Raw genomic sequence first — 16,067 nt, 5'->3', positions numbered from 1 at the left:
GCCAGGGATGCACCATTCTTGGCAGAGCTGCTGTTTGAGAGTATGCGTGACATTGTCGTCATTGGTAGGACACACGGGTTCCAATCACATAACTGATGGCAGCCACTCTGCCCTCTCCCCAGCCCTGTCTCAGCTCCTTACGTGGTTAGTATGAGACCATAAAGCCGTGTAAAACTCAGGAGAGCCTAGAGGTGGCATAAGCCACATCACTTGAGTGGACAGAGCTCTGTATGGCCATTTTCCTTGGAAACTTGGCTATCACAGGGCATTTAGGAGGCAGTTCCAGAAAGAAAAAAAAAATCTGTCATCCAAGACAAAGACAGCAGCTAGCCCTCCTGGGGTAAGATAACAAAGACTGCATGCCGAAACCATTTACACAGCTGGGGAGGGTTTGCAAACTGATGCCACTTATTCAGAAAATAAGAGAGAAACCCCAGATATCCTTAGACCCTCTCCAGGGCCAGAGAGACCTTAGATATCTTTAGACTGTCTCCACAGACACCATTGCCTCCACAGACACCATTGCCTGCCGCAGACACTATTGCCTGGCTCCCCACGGAGCAGCTCAGGAGAATTAAAGTCTTATGGAGAAGCCTCACATCCCAGGTGGCTGCAGAGTGGCAGCCTAGTGCTCTGGTCTAAATGCTCATGTCCCCCCACAATTCATATGGGGAAATCCTGGCCCCTAGGGTGATGGTATTAGGAGATGGGACTTTTGGGAGGTGGTTAGGTATGGAGTGGAGCTCTTATGAATGGGATTAGCACCCTTACAAGAAAAGACATGAGCAGAGCTAACTTTCTCTCTCTCCCATTGTTTCTCTCTCTTTCTCTCTCTGTGTCCTGTGAGGACACAGCAAGCATGTGCCATCTATGAACTAGGAAGCAGGCCCTCACCAGATACTAAATCTGCCAGCATCTTGATCTTCACTTCCCAGACTCCAGAAATGTGAGAAATAAATGTCTTGTTTACAGGCCACCCAGTTTATAGAATTTTGTTATAGCAGCACCCCGAATGGACTGACACCTAGCAATGGCTGAGGGAACGCCCTGGTCAGATGAATTTCAGGACAGTCTCACAGAACCATAAGCAAAAGGTGCCTGTGAGTCCCTCAAGGAACAGGAAAGTGACCGAGTACAAGCCACAATACCAAAGAAGCCAGGGCTAGAGACAAGAAGAGTGTGTGATCTTCACAAACATGAGAGGAAACCCAACAGGACCATGAGGGCCAGAAAAGACAGCTCTCAACAGAACTCGGCAACGGCAGAGGCCGGTGTGCAGCTGAACCCCTGTCATCGCAGGATGATACACATGCCAACCCCCCAGAAACCTAGAACATCCTATGGGAGGGGAAAGGAGGGGGAGAAGGAAGATCTTGCATTAACTGAGTTTGAAGCTGCAGGAACCATTTTTAAATCCAGAAGTGACTGAGTTGCTTTGAATTGACAAAATTAAATTTTCTGCTCCCTGTGGAAATTGGGATGTTAGGACTCAAGAAATTGACATATATGAGAAGCTGAATGTGCTAACTGTAAAATTAAACACATGTACTAAATACAAAATGGGTGTACTAATACCTATCTCATAGAATTCTTGCAAATTTCATTTCATTAATGTAGGAAAAGCACCTAGCACAGCATCTGGCTCCTAAAATGCAAGCTGCAGCCTTGATTCCCTTCCCTTCCTTGTCATTCTGTCTTTCAAGTCCCCAGTGCAGCTTAGGAAATAACAGCTTTTAGTCAGCCCAGACACCTAATAATATGGCCCAGTTGAGTGGCTTAGCAGTTTTATGGATAGACAAAAGAGCTGCTGCTCCTTAAAGAGTAGGTTAGCTCCACCCATAGGAAAGATGAGACCCTGAGAAGAGTGCAAGGAAGTAGCTGTGTTTTTTAAAGAGTTGGAGTGAGGAGTTTGAGACCAGCCTGGGCAACAAGGTGAGACTCCATTCCTACAAAAAATTAAACTTAAAAAAATTAGCCGGTTGTGGTGGTGCCCATCTATGGGCTCAGCTACATGGGAGGCTAAGGCATGAAGATTGCTTGAGCCCAGGAAGTTGAGGCTGCAATGAGCAGTGTTCTCACCACTGCACTCCAGCCAGGGTGACACAGCAAGATTTTGTCAAAAAATAATAATAATAATAAAGTTGGGCTGACCAGCAACTCCTTAATCCCACCCAGGAACTTTTTAGTCTGTGAATCAATACAGTGGCTAAATTATTAAATGTCCTCCCTAGCACTGTATTTGGAAGAAATCTCAAGAGAAAGGTTATTTCCTTCCATGCTCTTACTAGACCAGGGATCATCATCCTACAGTCCACAGGCCAAATACAGCTCACTGTCTGTTTTTGTAAATAAAGTTTTATTGGAACACAGCTGTGCTCATTGTGTACTGTCTATGGCTGCTTTTGAACTACAATGGCAGAGTTGAATCATTGCAACAGAAACCATAATGGCTTGCAAAGCTGAAAATATTCACTATCTGTCCCTTTGCAGAAAAAGTTTGCCAATACTTATAGTAGACATATAATTTATTCTTCTATAGTGCTTAGAAATTTTTTCACACAGCCAGGCATGGTGGCTCATGCTTGTAATCCCAGCACTTTGGGAGGCCAAGGTGGGTGGATCACCTGAGGTCAGGAGTTCAAGACCAGCCTGGCCAACATGGTGAAAGCCTGTCTCTGTCTCTACTAAAAATGCAAAATTAGCTGGGTATACTGGCACGTGCCTGTAATCCCAGCTACTCGGGAGGCTGAGGCAGGGGAATTGCTTGAACCTGGGGGGCAGAGGTTGCAGTGAGCCGAGATCACACCACTGCACTCCAGCCTGAGTGAAAAGATTGAAACTCCGTCTCAAGGAAAAAAAAAGAAAGAAAGAGATTATTTCACACATATAATTTTATCTATTTAGGACCAAATACCTCTATGGATTAAGATATTTTATCAGTCATATTATTCTTATGTTGCTATTATGCTTCTACTTTACAAAATGAGGACCCAGGGGCTCAGAGTGTTAATGGACTTGCTGCTGGGTAGCAGAGCCCTAAGCCTAGTCTTATTTCCATTCCACTATTTTCCCACTCTCCTTACAATATAATAATAATATAATTGGGAGTCATAATGTGACCTACCGTTTCAGGGCACACAGGATGATCCTAATTAGCTTTAAAAGCAAAGTAGTACTTTCAAAACCACTCTTGTAAGAGGGCACCAACAATAGCACCACTGGTCAGAAATGTTCCCTTGGCTCAGCCTTAGAAGTTCCCACCCAGCCCAAGGCCACATCAAAGTTCCTGCCTATGGAAATGAGGTTAGCGGCAAGTCTTGAAGTCAGGTCATGTGGCATGTACCCTATGTCACAAAAGCAATATTTACATCATCCTAGAGGCAGAGGCATTTTATGAAAGTAGCACATCAAGTCATGATTGTCAAAAAGTTAAAAACATAATTTTTGTGCCAGGCATGGTGGCTTGCACCTGTAATCCCAGCTCTCAGGAGGTTGAGGCAGGAAGATGGCTTGAGGCCAAGAGTTCAAGACCAGCCTGAGCAATTAGTGAGACACCATTTCTAAAAATAATTTTTTAAAAAAACATATTTTCCTACAAATATCCAATGGGTACATGTTATTAATGATGGAGCTAGCAGGATGGAAAAACTGGCTTAAAGTAATCAGGACATGGCCGGGCGCGGTGGCTCACGCCTGTAATCCCAGCACTTTGGGAGGCCGAGGCGGGCGGATCACAAGGTCAGGAGATCGAGACCACGGTGAAACCCCGTCTCTACTAAAAATACAAAAAATTAGCCGGGCGCGGTTGTGGGCGCCTGTAGTCCCAGCTACTCGGGAGGCTGAGGCAGGAGAATGGCGTGAACCCGGGAGGCGGAGCTTGCAGTGAGCCGAGATCGCGCCACTGCACTCCAGCCTGGGCGACAGAGCGAGACTCCGTCTCAAAAAAAAAAAAAATCAGGACATGGACATCCACGTCTTATGGAGTCAGGATATAGATAGTGAAAAAAGGTTTATAGGCATGAATGTTTGTAGCACCTTTATTCATAATGCCAAAAACTGGAAACAACAAATATGTTTTTCAGTAGATGAATGGATAAACTAACTGTGGTATACCTGTCAATGGAATGTAATTTGGCAACAAAAAGAAATGAGATATCAAGCCACAAAAAGCTAGGACATAACCTTAAATGCACATTGCTAACAGAAAGAAACCAGTCTGAAAAGGCTACATACTGTATAATTCCAATTATGTAACATTCTGGAAAAGACAAGACTATGGAGACCATAAGATGATCAGGACCAGGTATGGTGGCTCATGCCTATAATCCCAGCACTGTGGGAAGCTGAGGTGGGAGAATTGCCTATTTTAAAATACTGTTCAAATAAATGATTGAATACTTTATTAAGGGGAGGAGAAGAGACAACTCTCCCATGAAGAAGAATCCCAAATTATTTATGTAGCTACTCAATTCTCAAGGAAGGGGAGTCCAAATCCTCACTCCTTAGGTGTGGGCTGCAGATAACTGCCTTCCAAAGAGCACATCATGGAAAGGAAGAGGAAAACTGATTTGCAGTGGAGAGACCTGACAAACGCTACCTTAGCTTGGTGATGAAGATCAAACTCAACAGTCATAAATCCTGTTGATAACATGTACCCTTGCTATGACGTAATGAAAATGGCAGTTTACCTGTTGGTCTTTTCCTCCAAACCCAGAAAATGGGTCTAATCATGAGGAAAACATCAGAGAAATTCCAATAGAGGGACATCCTACAAAATACCTAACCAGTACTCCACAAAACTGTCAAAGTCATTGAAAACAAAGAAGGTTGAGAAACTGCCACACCAACAAGAGCCTAAGGAGACTTGACAACTAAATGTAGTGTGGGATCCTGGATGGGATCTTGACACAGAAAAAGATAGTAGGTCAAAACTAAGGGGCCAGGTGCGGTGGCTCACACCTGTAATCTCAGCACTTTGGGAGGCCGAGGTCAGTGGATCACCTGAGGTCGGGAGTTCGAGACCAGCCTGACCAACATGGAGAAACCCCCTCGCTACTAAAAATACAAAATTAGCTGGGCGTGGTGGTGCATGCCTGTAATCCCAGCTACTCAGGAGGCTGAGGCAGGAGAATCGCTTGAACCTGGGAGGCAGAGGTTGCAGTGAGCCAAGACTGTGCCATTGCATCCCTGCCTGGGCAGCAAGAGCAAAACTCTGTCTCAAAACAAAACAAAACAAAAACAAAAACAAAAACAAAACAACAACAATTAAAAAAACACTAAGGAAAACTTTGGTTAATAATGATGTATCAATATCGGTTCACTCATTATAACATGTATCATGCTAATGTAAGATATTCGTAATAGGGAAGACCAAGTGCAGGGTATAAGGAAACCCTCAGTACTATCTTCTCAATTTTTCTGTACTTCTAAAACTGTTCTAGAAAAATAAAGTATATTTTTTTAAAAAAAAGATTGTTAGAATAAGACCACTAAATTAGATACAAAACTGTCCCACAGGGCAATGGAGTCATAACGTTTGGAATTATATTTTAGCCAAACAGAAGTTAACTGCCCCTCTGCCAGACAAAAAACATTTGCAGCTTACCAATTATCTTCACTAAAGTCTAACTTTATAGTGTTTGAGCCACAATCGACATAGTCGTCAAAGTTACATTTCCCTGGAGGTTCAGATGGCCCTTGGATGGGCTTGGGGGTCAACACTGCAGGGTGACATTTGCATGCATCTATAGTCATCCTTTTACCTAATTTTTGGATAACTTTATCTAAACAAACATAACTCGTCACCCTTGTGCTTCTTTCTTCACAGAAGCCATCACGACTAGCCAGACCCATGGTTCTTAACTGGTAGGTTACATGTAGCACTGTGGCATCCCACAAACCCATTGCTAACATGCAGCCAAATTTTGATCACGGTAGAAATTTCCTTTTTGGTACAACTGGAATACTAGCTGTTGCAGACATGTTCAAAAGATGAAACACAGAGGTGAGAAGGCTGTGAAAAGGAATACAGAGCTATGTGCAGCTCTCTGTAATTATAGGGGCAAAATGTATTTTTTATTTTTATTTTTACAGATTTAAGGGGTATGAGTGCAGTTTTGTTACATAGATGTATCATGTAGTGGTGACGTCTGGGCTTTTAGTGGACCCATCACCTGCATAGTGTACATTGTCCTCAGTAGGTACTGTTTTCAACCCCTAACCCCCTCCCACCTTTTGGAGTCTATTATTCCGCTATGTCCATGCATACTAAGTATTTAGCTCTCACTTATGAGTGAGAAGATGTGATATTTGACTTTATGTTTCTGAGTGATTTCACTTAGGATATCGGCCTCCAGCTCCATCCATGTTGCTGCAAAAGATGTAATTGTATTCTTTTTTATGGCTGAGCAGTATTGCATGGTGTATACGTGCCACACAAAATGTATATTTTTATGGGGCCAGTACCAAAGTTGAATTTTATACTTATTTAAGCATGTCATTGAAAGGTCAAGGCAGTGAAAAGCTCTTCTCAAACACCATCCGGCTGAAAAACTGCCAGGTGAATGAGGCAATAACTGTGGATGCTTGTATAGACACCAGGACAAGTGTTAAACCCTAATAGTGATTGCATGGTAATTACTGCTTACTCGTTTACTGTGGTTTTGGGTATTTCATTCTCTTCAGGATGCCACCAAAAATTTTAGCACTCGAGAATGGGCTGGAGACCTATGAGTTGAGAATCATTGAGCCAAATCATTAGTATGTCAAGACTAAGAGGAAGCAATATTATGGGAATTGAGTGAAAGCCTGATAGATTTTATGACCCTATCTGCAAGGTTTCTGCTTTCACGATCAGGAGTTAGGCAAAAACACTTCTGGGCCCATCCAGGCCATTTCAAGAAATAGCTCATAAGTTGAGAATTCATCTCCAGCCAACTGATCTCAGAAGACAGAAATGAAGGGGTGGAGGGAAAGCAATTTTTCATCTCACTGAGCCTTAGACCACTGTCAACACTGTAATTACATTACACGCACTGGCTATTTTGGTCATTTATCGAAATAAGGTACATGGCATAATTTTAAAACTAAATTCAGTCAGTCACTTACAAAAATATCCAACTGGTTTGTGTGTGCAGCAATAAAGTATGCAAGTGACACTGCATTCAAATTGTAGCCATGTGTGACTTGGCTTTTTTATTTGAGAGAAAGAAAATGGCTAGGCCCTAAGGCTTGTATTTCTCTGTGTCGCTCTGACTTGCAGGAATAATGAATTCCCGCTGGTGACACAGTGTCTTGGGGAGGCAAGCAGAGAGGTGGTTTGGCGCACTTCCAAAGTTTTGTGTGAGCCTTCAACACAAGAACCCTGGTTCTGTGGGAGGGACACGCAGAGGACCTTGCTGAAGCAGGAGCTGGGAGTGCCACGCATTCACATGTAGACTCCCCTGAGATCCCGAAGCAATTCTCAAGCATGAATTAACTTGAGCACTTTCACTGCAGGACACTGCGCACAGTTACTCATTCATGTATTCATCGAGATTCATACAGTCAACAACACAGGGCCCCCCCCCATTATGTTCCAGATGTTGTGCCAGGTGAGGGGGCCATTCTTGAGTTCCCTGGAAAGCAGATCCCAAGATAGATAAAGGCTTCACTTCCCTCCCTCAGCCCCGTTCTTGATTTCACTCACCATTGGCCAGCACTCTGGGGACTCAAGGCTGCCTGATGGGCAGACCCAGAACTTCAGCACTGAGTCCTTGTCTGCCTTGGCCTCAATGAGTCACAGCTATTGCACTTGCCCATTTCCTGTTATCCCCTGAGCATGGAAGAACCAAGAGATGCCCCACTGAGTCCCCCGGGTTCCAGTCACACTCCATGATGTCAGAGCAGCCCTAGCTCCTCTTGGTAATTAGGGTCAATTTCACCTGTCAATGTAGTAATTCTTTTCTTTGCCAATTTGTTCACTGACATTGAATAGCCTCAAAGGACCCGGCAGTAGTCACAGCTTCAAGTTCAGTGACTGCCTGGTTTCCCCTGTGAGAACCAGAACCATGAATATGGCAGAACCTAAAGCCATAAGCTTGAGAAACAGTGATTGTAAAAGAATCCAAAGCTACTTCTACTCCCCAGCTCCTGTACCTGCGAGTTCTAGTTATCGGGAAGATAGTACTGTAGCCACTGTTTTCATGCATATATTACATACTGGGGAACAGCACCCTAATCCTATAGGCTATTGCCCCAAAGCTAGCACCCTACCTGAGCCTTCAAATAATCTTTCCACTCTCCTGTTAGACTAGCTACTTCCAGTTGATCCAATAGCTGATGAGAGCAGTGGATCTCAAGGCCATATGCCATGAGTACTACAATCGGGTATTCTGTGAGTACCGGGATGGTGGTGCTAACAGAGACACGTGGGCAGCATAAGGACAAAGTGAATTTGGAATCAATCTGCTGCCAAGTGGCTGGTCTGGTCTCCTTAAGACATGGTGTCATGGTGAAGGCTCAGCATTAGCTGTTCATATCTATGAAAGGAGACATCCTGTTCACCTTATTGTTGAGAGCTTCCTCTATAGTGGGAGCTCCCTGGTGGGCATTAATTTAATCTAAGGCACAAAGATACACATACTTTGTATCTGCAACCATAGGTCTATCCTCATGCCTCTCCCTTTTTTCTGTCATGGACCTTCCTGTCTGATTCCTTCTGGGCCCTGACCACTTAAGCAGCCAAGCCATTCATCCTTGCCCCAGAGTCCATGCCAATCTGTTCTCAGGCCATTTTTCCCGGTTTATAAAGTGAACCACCAAGTGTACTGCTTACATTTCTGCCCATGTTCCTTAGGGCCACCCCGAGCGGGACTGTATTGCAGCAGCAGTCCATTTTCAGCAAGCACCAAGACCCTGTGATCTTTCTTTTTCACTCTGCTGGTAAGTGGTAGGTAGCTGTTAATTTTCCTGCCGTGGTAAGTTCAGGGCAGATATGTGATGTGAGACTCTTTGGCACTTACGTTTGTGCATTTCCTTGGCAACTTACCCTGGGAGTAATGTGAGGCTGGGGAATGCGTAGTTTCTCCCATAAGCTCCTTGCCCAGTGGGTGGTCACTCCTACTCAGTGACTGGCCAGAACATGACACCCTCTATGGAGGAGATCAGAAAAAATGCCTGTAGTGCCAAATCCCACTCTGCCTAGTTTTCAGGTGCACACTTTAGGCTGTGGCTGTGATTGCCCATTTGGAAGCCACTGCTATAGAAGAATGAAAAGCCACAATTTGGATTGGGCCAATCCTGGCTCACAAATTGTGTTCCAGCCAGCTGAGAGACTGGCATCTCCTAGGAGAAGAGAAAAGTTAAGAAATCTGCAAGAGGCTTGCTTTGTGTTGATTTTTCCAGGGATTTAGAAGTTGCTGGATGCTTCAAAGTATTGAGTGACGAATTTCCCTTCCTTTTTTCTAAAATCTCACATGGTGAGCATTTGTTTCCTGAAAACCTGCCAAAACAATAATTTTTTTCAGAGGTGGCATATTATTTTAAAATGTAAAATGAAGTCCTGATAGCAAATATTATCAATATGGGTACTTGAATCTGCATATTGCAACTTAAGAAGTATTGTCTTCTTTTGGTTTAGGGGCTTGGGGCAGAGAGACAGAAAGAGAGAAAGAGAACTTGCAGTGTTTCTGAAGTGCTTATATTTCTGAGATTCAGGCTTGCTTATTAGATGAGAGTAGTCAATCCAGGACAGTTGGCAACTCCAGGTAAAAATGAGCCTATGATTTGTTTTCAGTTGTGTTATTACACCTCTTAAGCCAAGGTTGCAGTGCCCTGGAGAAAGTAGAGAACTGGACACCACCCACATCTTCCTTTAGGGAGGCCTCCAGACAGCCTGGAGCAGGGTCATGCTGGAACTAACCATGCCGGGCCTCCCTGAGCTGTCCTGAATTGCAGCAGTACCCTCCAAACCAATGTTGACATAAGTCTACTCTGCACAGGCCTGTCTAAGTGCAGATGCAGGTTTGCTGCATGGGTGTTTGTCCATGTCATAAGAAGTTAGGCAGGAGGATGGTGATAAAACAGTATGGGAACCACTACCTGTTCTTGCCATTTAGTAAAGGTGTAGACCCTATATTCCAGAAAAGTGCTTATTGAAAGTAAGGTATTTTGTCTCAAGAAGCAGATGTGCTTGTGTACACACAGACATACAGATGGGAACAACAGACACTGTGGACTCCAAAAAGGGAGATGGAGGGAGTGGGGAAGGACTTAAAATTCTGCTATTGGGTACTATGGTATGTTCACTAGCTGGGTGATGGGATCAACAGAAGCCAAAACCTCAGCATCATGCAATATACCCTTGTAACAAACCTGCACATGTGCTCCCTGAATCTAAAATAAAAATAAAAGATATGAAAAGAAAAAAAAGAAGTAAATGTGCAATTAATCTAGAATTTTAAAATGTTTTCCAAAAATAATAACAAACCTTATTTTAAAAGAAACAGTGAAAATGCCTTGTGTATTATGAAATTTCTTTGATTAATAAGTCATGTTATTTATGAACTGTTGCAGGATCAACCTTTCAACCTACTGTACAAATTGCCAATTGATCATTTGGGAAAGGAACCAAAGGAAGTCCTTTTCATCACACTAATGCAAAAAGACACACAAAGCATGACCCAGATATTAAAAAGGGGTCAGCACTTTTAGTGGATGCCATTCATGGTTGAACTATGGAGGCTGCCTTCTGCGAGCAGCCTTAAAAACAAAGAAAATGATAAAGGAAAGGTCGGGGAAAATACTGGCCAGGGTAAGACACAATGGTGAGATCAGGAGGATCTGAAAGGGGTCTGGCTTCAATAAAAAGACAGGATGTAAAAGGATCCCATTTTTCTTTTTCTTTTTTTTTTTTGTGAGACGGAGTCTTTCTCTGTAGCCCAGGCTGGAGTGCAGTGGCCGGATCTCAGCTCACTGCAAGCTCCGCCTCCCGGGTTCACGCCATTCTCCTGCCTCAGCCTCCCGAGTAGCTGGGACTACAGGCGCCCGCCACCTCGCCCGGCTAGTTTTTTGTATTTCTTAGTAGAGACGGGGTTTCACCATGTTAGCCAGGATGGTCTCGATCTCCTGACCTCGTGATCCACCCGTCTCGGCCTCCCAAAGTGCTGGGATTACAGGCTTGAGCCACCGCGCCCGGCCAAGGATCCCATTTTTCTAGCTTCTTCCCCACTCTCCTAAAAATTTGAATCCAAATAGACAGCATCCTTGATTGCAATGCATGTACCCTTTCCATCATGGTTCCATCAATTAGAAGAAGAATGCATTAATTAGGATAATACCAGTTGCTATAACAAACAGACCTTTGTAATAGTATATAAGGTTCAAAGACAAATAGAAGTTTACTTCTTGCCTTAATTCAGTGTGAGGTAGATATTCCTAGTTGCTTGACGGCTCTCTTCCACATAGTGATTCAGAAACCCAGGTTCTGTCATTTCTCAGGGCTTTGTCATCTTCTGCATCAAGAATCTACAATGGGAACGAGGATAAAGAGGGCACATGTGCCTCTTTAAAACCCTGGCTGAAAAGTGACATATAAAAAACTTCTACTGACAAACCATTGGCTAGAACTCATGGATGTGCCATGCCTACCTGCAAGGGTGCTAGAAATGTAGTCTAGCCACAGGCCCAAGTAAAAGAAGGAATGGATTTTTTGGTGAGCAGCTAGCCAGCTGCTCAGAAGCAGATGAATGCTTTATTCACGTCTGCATGAATACCTCCTGCTGCACATTTCAGGGTTTGTGGTAAGTAAACATTAGCGAAATAAAGGAACACCTGAATGACTACTGAGATCATAGTAATAATAATAATAATAACACTTATTGGGAGCAGATCATATGCACCCTTCTAAGTCATTTTCACATATTGTCTTATTTAATCCTCAAAATTTTGTGTTGTTTAAAAGTGAGGAAACATGCACAGAGAGATTAAGTAACTTACTGAAAATCATATCTCTGGTAAGTGGCAAAGCTGGATTTTGAGTCCAGGTTTCTTATTCTTATCCACTATGTTTTGCTGCCTCCCAGAGTGTAACTTTTAATCACAACTTTTATTCATGCTCACAAGAAACCAGCTTTTAGAATGCTATAACCCAAAGTTGAGCATAATATAGTGTAGTGTTTCTCAGATTGGATTCATGGGTGGAGCCCATTGAGATCACTATGACAATTCTTAAGCTTTGGATTTCCATTGCAATGATAACCTTTAAAGCAAAACCATGGAAGGAATGAATCCCAGTGTGCAAATCTATATATGTAAATACATTACTTAATTTTCTATCATTAAACTTAATTTCTAATTTTGAGTCTACCATTCCACCAGGAGGACAGGCAACTTAACCTCAGGTCTCTTTCTTCCCCTCACCCCATATCTCCAGGGTTTTGTCACAATTTCATGGCCTTTCACAGAGCCCAACACCAAAGGACGTGGGGGGTGTGGTGTGGGAGGAATGACATCTGTCTAAACAAGTGGCCACTGAGATGTGGCCCTCCAACCTCACCCTAGTGCCTCCCACTGACCAAATCTAAGCAGAAGCCAAAAGGCAAGAGGGCCCAATTTTGCGATTCATAAAGGTCAACCCTCAGGGGCACAGATAAGGGTGGAGATGGAGAGTAGATGTGGAGGCAGGAATGGAAGATAACCAGCACACTGAGGAAGGGTGTACTCTGAAATGCCTCTATCCTCTGGAAATTTAGGGAACACAAACCAAGAAGCTTGCAAGCAATAGTTGCTTTTCTTTCTTTCTTTTTTTTTTTTTTAACTTTTATTTATTTATTTTTTGAGATGGAGTCTCCCTCTGTTGCCCAGGCTAGAGTTCAGTGTCGTGATCTCGGTTCACTGCAACCTCCACCTCTGGGCTTAAGCCATCCTCCTGCCTCAGCCCTGCCAAGTAGCTGGGACTTCAGCGGCATGCCACCATGCCTGGCTAATTTTTGTGTTTTTCTGTAGAGACGGGGTTTTGCCATGTCGCCGAAGCTGGTCTTGAACTCCTGGGCTCAAGCAATCTGTCTGCCTTGGCCTCCCAAAGTGCTGGATTACAGGCATGAGTCACCATGCCCAGTCCAGTTGCTGCTTTTCTGACCAATCAGATCTCTCCCATGAGGTCATCGGCATAGAACCCAAGCACCTGCTTGAATGGCTGGGGTAAGAAGAAAGGGAAGGGCTGTAGGAGAAAAACACAGAGAAAAATCAATCAATAGTCAATTTCTCAGAACACTGTATCAGCAATGTTAACACATTGTTTAAGCCTCTGGATGACCATCGGACAATGTTACTGCCCCCGAGAGTTCAGGGTCTGCATTTGCATATAATAATGTACTAGAGCCAAATATTTCTTCATTCATCAACTCCTACAGTCAGGAAATATTTACTGAACACCTTCCATGCACCACACACTATTCTAGATAGTAAGAAAACTACAGTGAAAAAGGTAGACAAACGACCCACCCTCAAGGAGTAGACATTCCAATAACATAATTCTGTTTTTATTACCATGGGCTAATGAAACGAGACCAGAGGTGGTGTCAAAAGAAAAACTTCAGCGAATTAAATTTAAAGGAGTTTCATTGAACAATGAATGATTCGCCAATCAGGCAGCCCCAGAATCACAACAGACGCAGACCAGGGGTGCCTCGTGGTCAGAACAGATTTATAGACACAAAAAAGTAAAGTGACATACAGGAATCGGCAGTGAGGTACAGAAACAGCTGGATTGGTTACAGGTTGGCGTTTACCTTATTGAACACAGTTTGAACACTCAGCAGCATATGACTGGTTGAAGCACAGCCGCTGGGATTGGCTGAGACTCATCTGTTGTTACAGGCACATACTCCTAAATTAGGTTTTTAATCTTTTCTACTAATTTTGTTAGGTTGCAGTTTATCCACAAGGACTCAAATATAGAAGTATGGAGTCCTTCTCAGGCCATATTTAGTTTGCTTTAACAATGGATTTCATAATAAAATAATCATCTGAGTCAAGCAGAGGCTAAATTTTATCACTATGTACTATAAAAATCTTGGATTTTTCACAGTAGTTCAAAAAGAAAATAATAATGTCAAAATGGAATCACCCCACAGCAGATAGAAATGCCAAGCTGTAGAGAACAGTTTTAAACTTTGAACATTAAAAGTAATGGCGAAAACCACAATTACTTTTGCATCAATTTAATATATTGCAAGCCTCCATTTCATTTCAACAAAATGATATTCATTGCCCATTAGTAATGTTAGTTTGAATTTTATTGATGTTTTGTTCCCATTTAATTTGTATATGTACATTTAGTTCTGTGGTTTTATAAAGGCCATAGGCATGAGATGCTTACATCTAGTTTTATGCTTGTTAGGCACGGGTGATTTATAAACATTTGAACACAGAGTTAATTAGGTCTTGAAAGCCATTTGGAACCACTGAAGGATTTTCAGTTGGGGAATGGATTGATCAGGTTTATTTTCATTAGGGAAGACATTAAACTAAAATGCAGTGAGCTAAACACTGTGGGAAAGATATTTGAATTAAAATGCTATTTTTTTTTTTTTTTTTTGAGACAGAGTCTCGCTCTGTCACCCAGGTGGAGTGCAGTGGCACGATCTCGGCTCACTGGAACCTCTGCCTCCCAGGTTCAAGAGACTCTCCTGCCTCAGCCTCCCGAGTAGCTGGGACTACAGGTGCGTGCCACTATGCCCGGCTAGTTTTTGTGTTTTTAGTAGAGTAGGGGTTTTGCCATGTTGGCCAGGCTGGTCTCGAACTCCTGACCTAGGGTGATCCATCCACCTTGGCCTCCCAAAGTGCTGGGTTTACAGGCATGAGCCATCGCACCCGGCCTCAAAATGCTATCTTAAACTCCCAGTGTATAATTTGTTGCCATCAATGCTGAAAATCTAGTGTAGGTCTGGTGCTAACTTCAAAACAGGAAACTATTCATTTCTTTCCACTTTTTCACCAAGTGGGTGGAATCTGGTGTTGGGTCAAAAAACAGTGTCGTGGAAAGTCTAACCAGAACCAAGTGGCAGATCTCTCTTCCAACCCTGAGGGCAAAGTGCTTCATTTTCCTCTTGGACGTATTAATAAAATAATACATGCTAAAGGTCACAAAACCTTGTGAAATGATCACAGTTTAGTAATTCCCCCTGATGCAGATCTGTACCACTTATTTTCTAAACAGCTGTTAGAAAAGAAACAGGTTGAAAGAAAAACACCACCAAAGTCCAGATGAGCCTTCCTGACATCTGCAGCAGAGAGATGCTGAGTGACTCGAAACGAATGAAAATAAGTATGGTATTCTAACACAACAGTGGCTGTGACAGTAACTTACTTAAAATTTCCATTGACTAAGATAGTTGAAGGTCAGTGTCAGAATCCGCTCCAGACACAGTAATACATCTAAATACAAAAAGTTTGTGTGTGTCTCTGTTTTCCCACTATACTACTTTGAAGGAGATATTTCCATGCAAATACTGTCCTCGTGTGGTCGGAACCAGTTACTTCAAAGAAGATATTCCAGTGGAATTTAAAATAATTTGTGTTACTATGGAAAGAGACAAAGTAAGTTAAATTATCATATTGTAATGGGTAAAAAAAAAAGGGGGTTCATCTCCAAAATGATTTTTCCTTGGCAATCCCCAAAATTTTCTCTTTTTGTGGCTTTCTCATTAAAATCAATTTTGCTGATTTCATTCCTGTAGAAAATTATGAAAGTATAAAACATAATCACTGCAACCAGTGAAAGAGAGTTGTTTGTTCTTTCATTTTCACTGCTGGACACACTTATCAAATGAGTATTTTAAAATTTATTCATCGATTCATTGATTGACACTTGGCATTTCCAATTCTGTGGCATTGTCAATGATACTGCAATAAACATTTTTCTGTGTCTCCGTGTATACACAGTTGTACATGCGTAAGAAATCCTCTTGTGTTCAGACCTAGAAAATTCAGGGTGGAAGGATATTACATCTTCAGCCCTTACTAGAATGTGAGATTCTTCCCCAAAATGGTTGTACCAAATTACATTTCCATCAGCTGGGTACACT

Source organism: Macaca thibetana, chromosome 18 (genome assembly GCF_024542745.1).
Source record: "Macaca thibetana thibetana isolate TM-01 chromosome 18, ASM2454274v1, whole genome shotgun sequence".
Classification (NCBI taxonomy): Eukaryota; Metazoa; Chordata; class Mammalia; order Primates; family Cercopithecidae; genus Macaca; species Macaca thibetana.
This window is presented reverse-complemented; position numbering follows the sequence as displayed.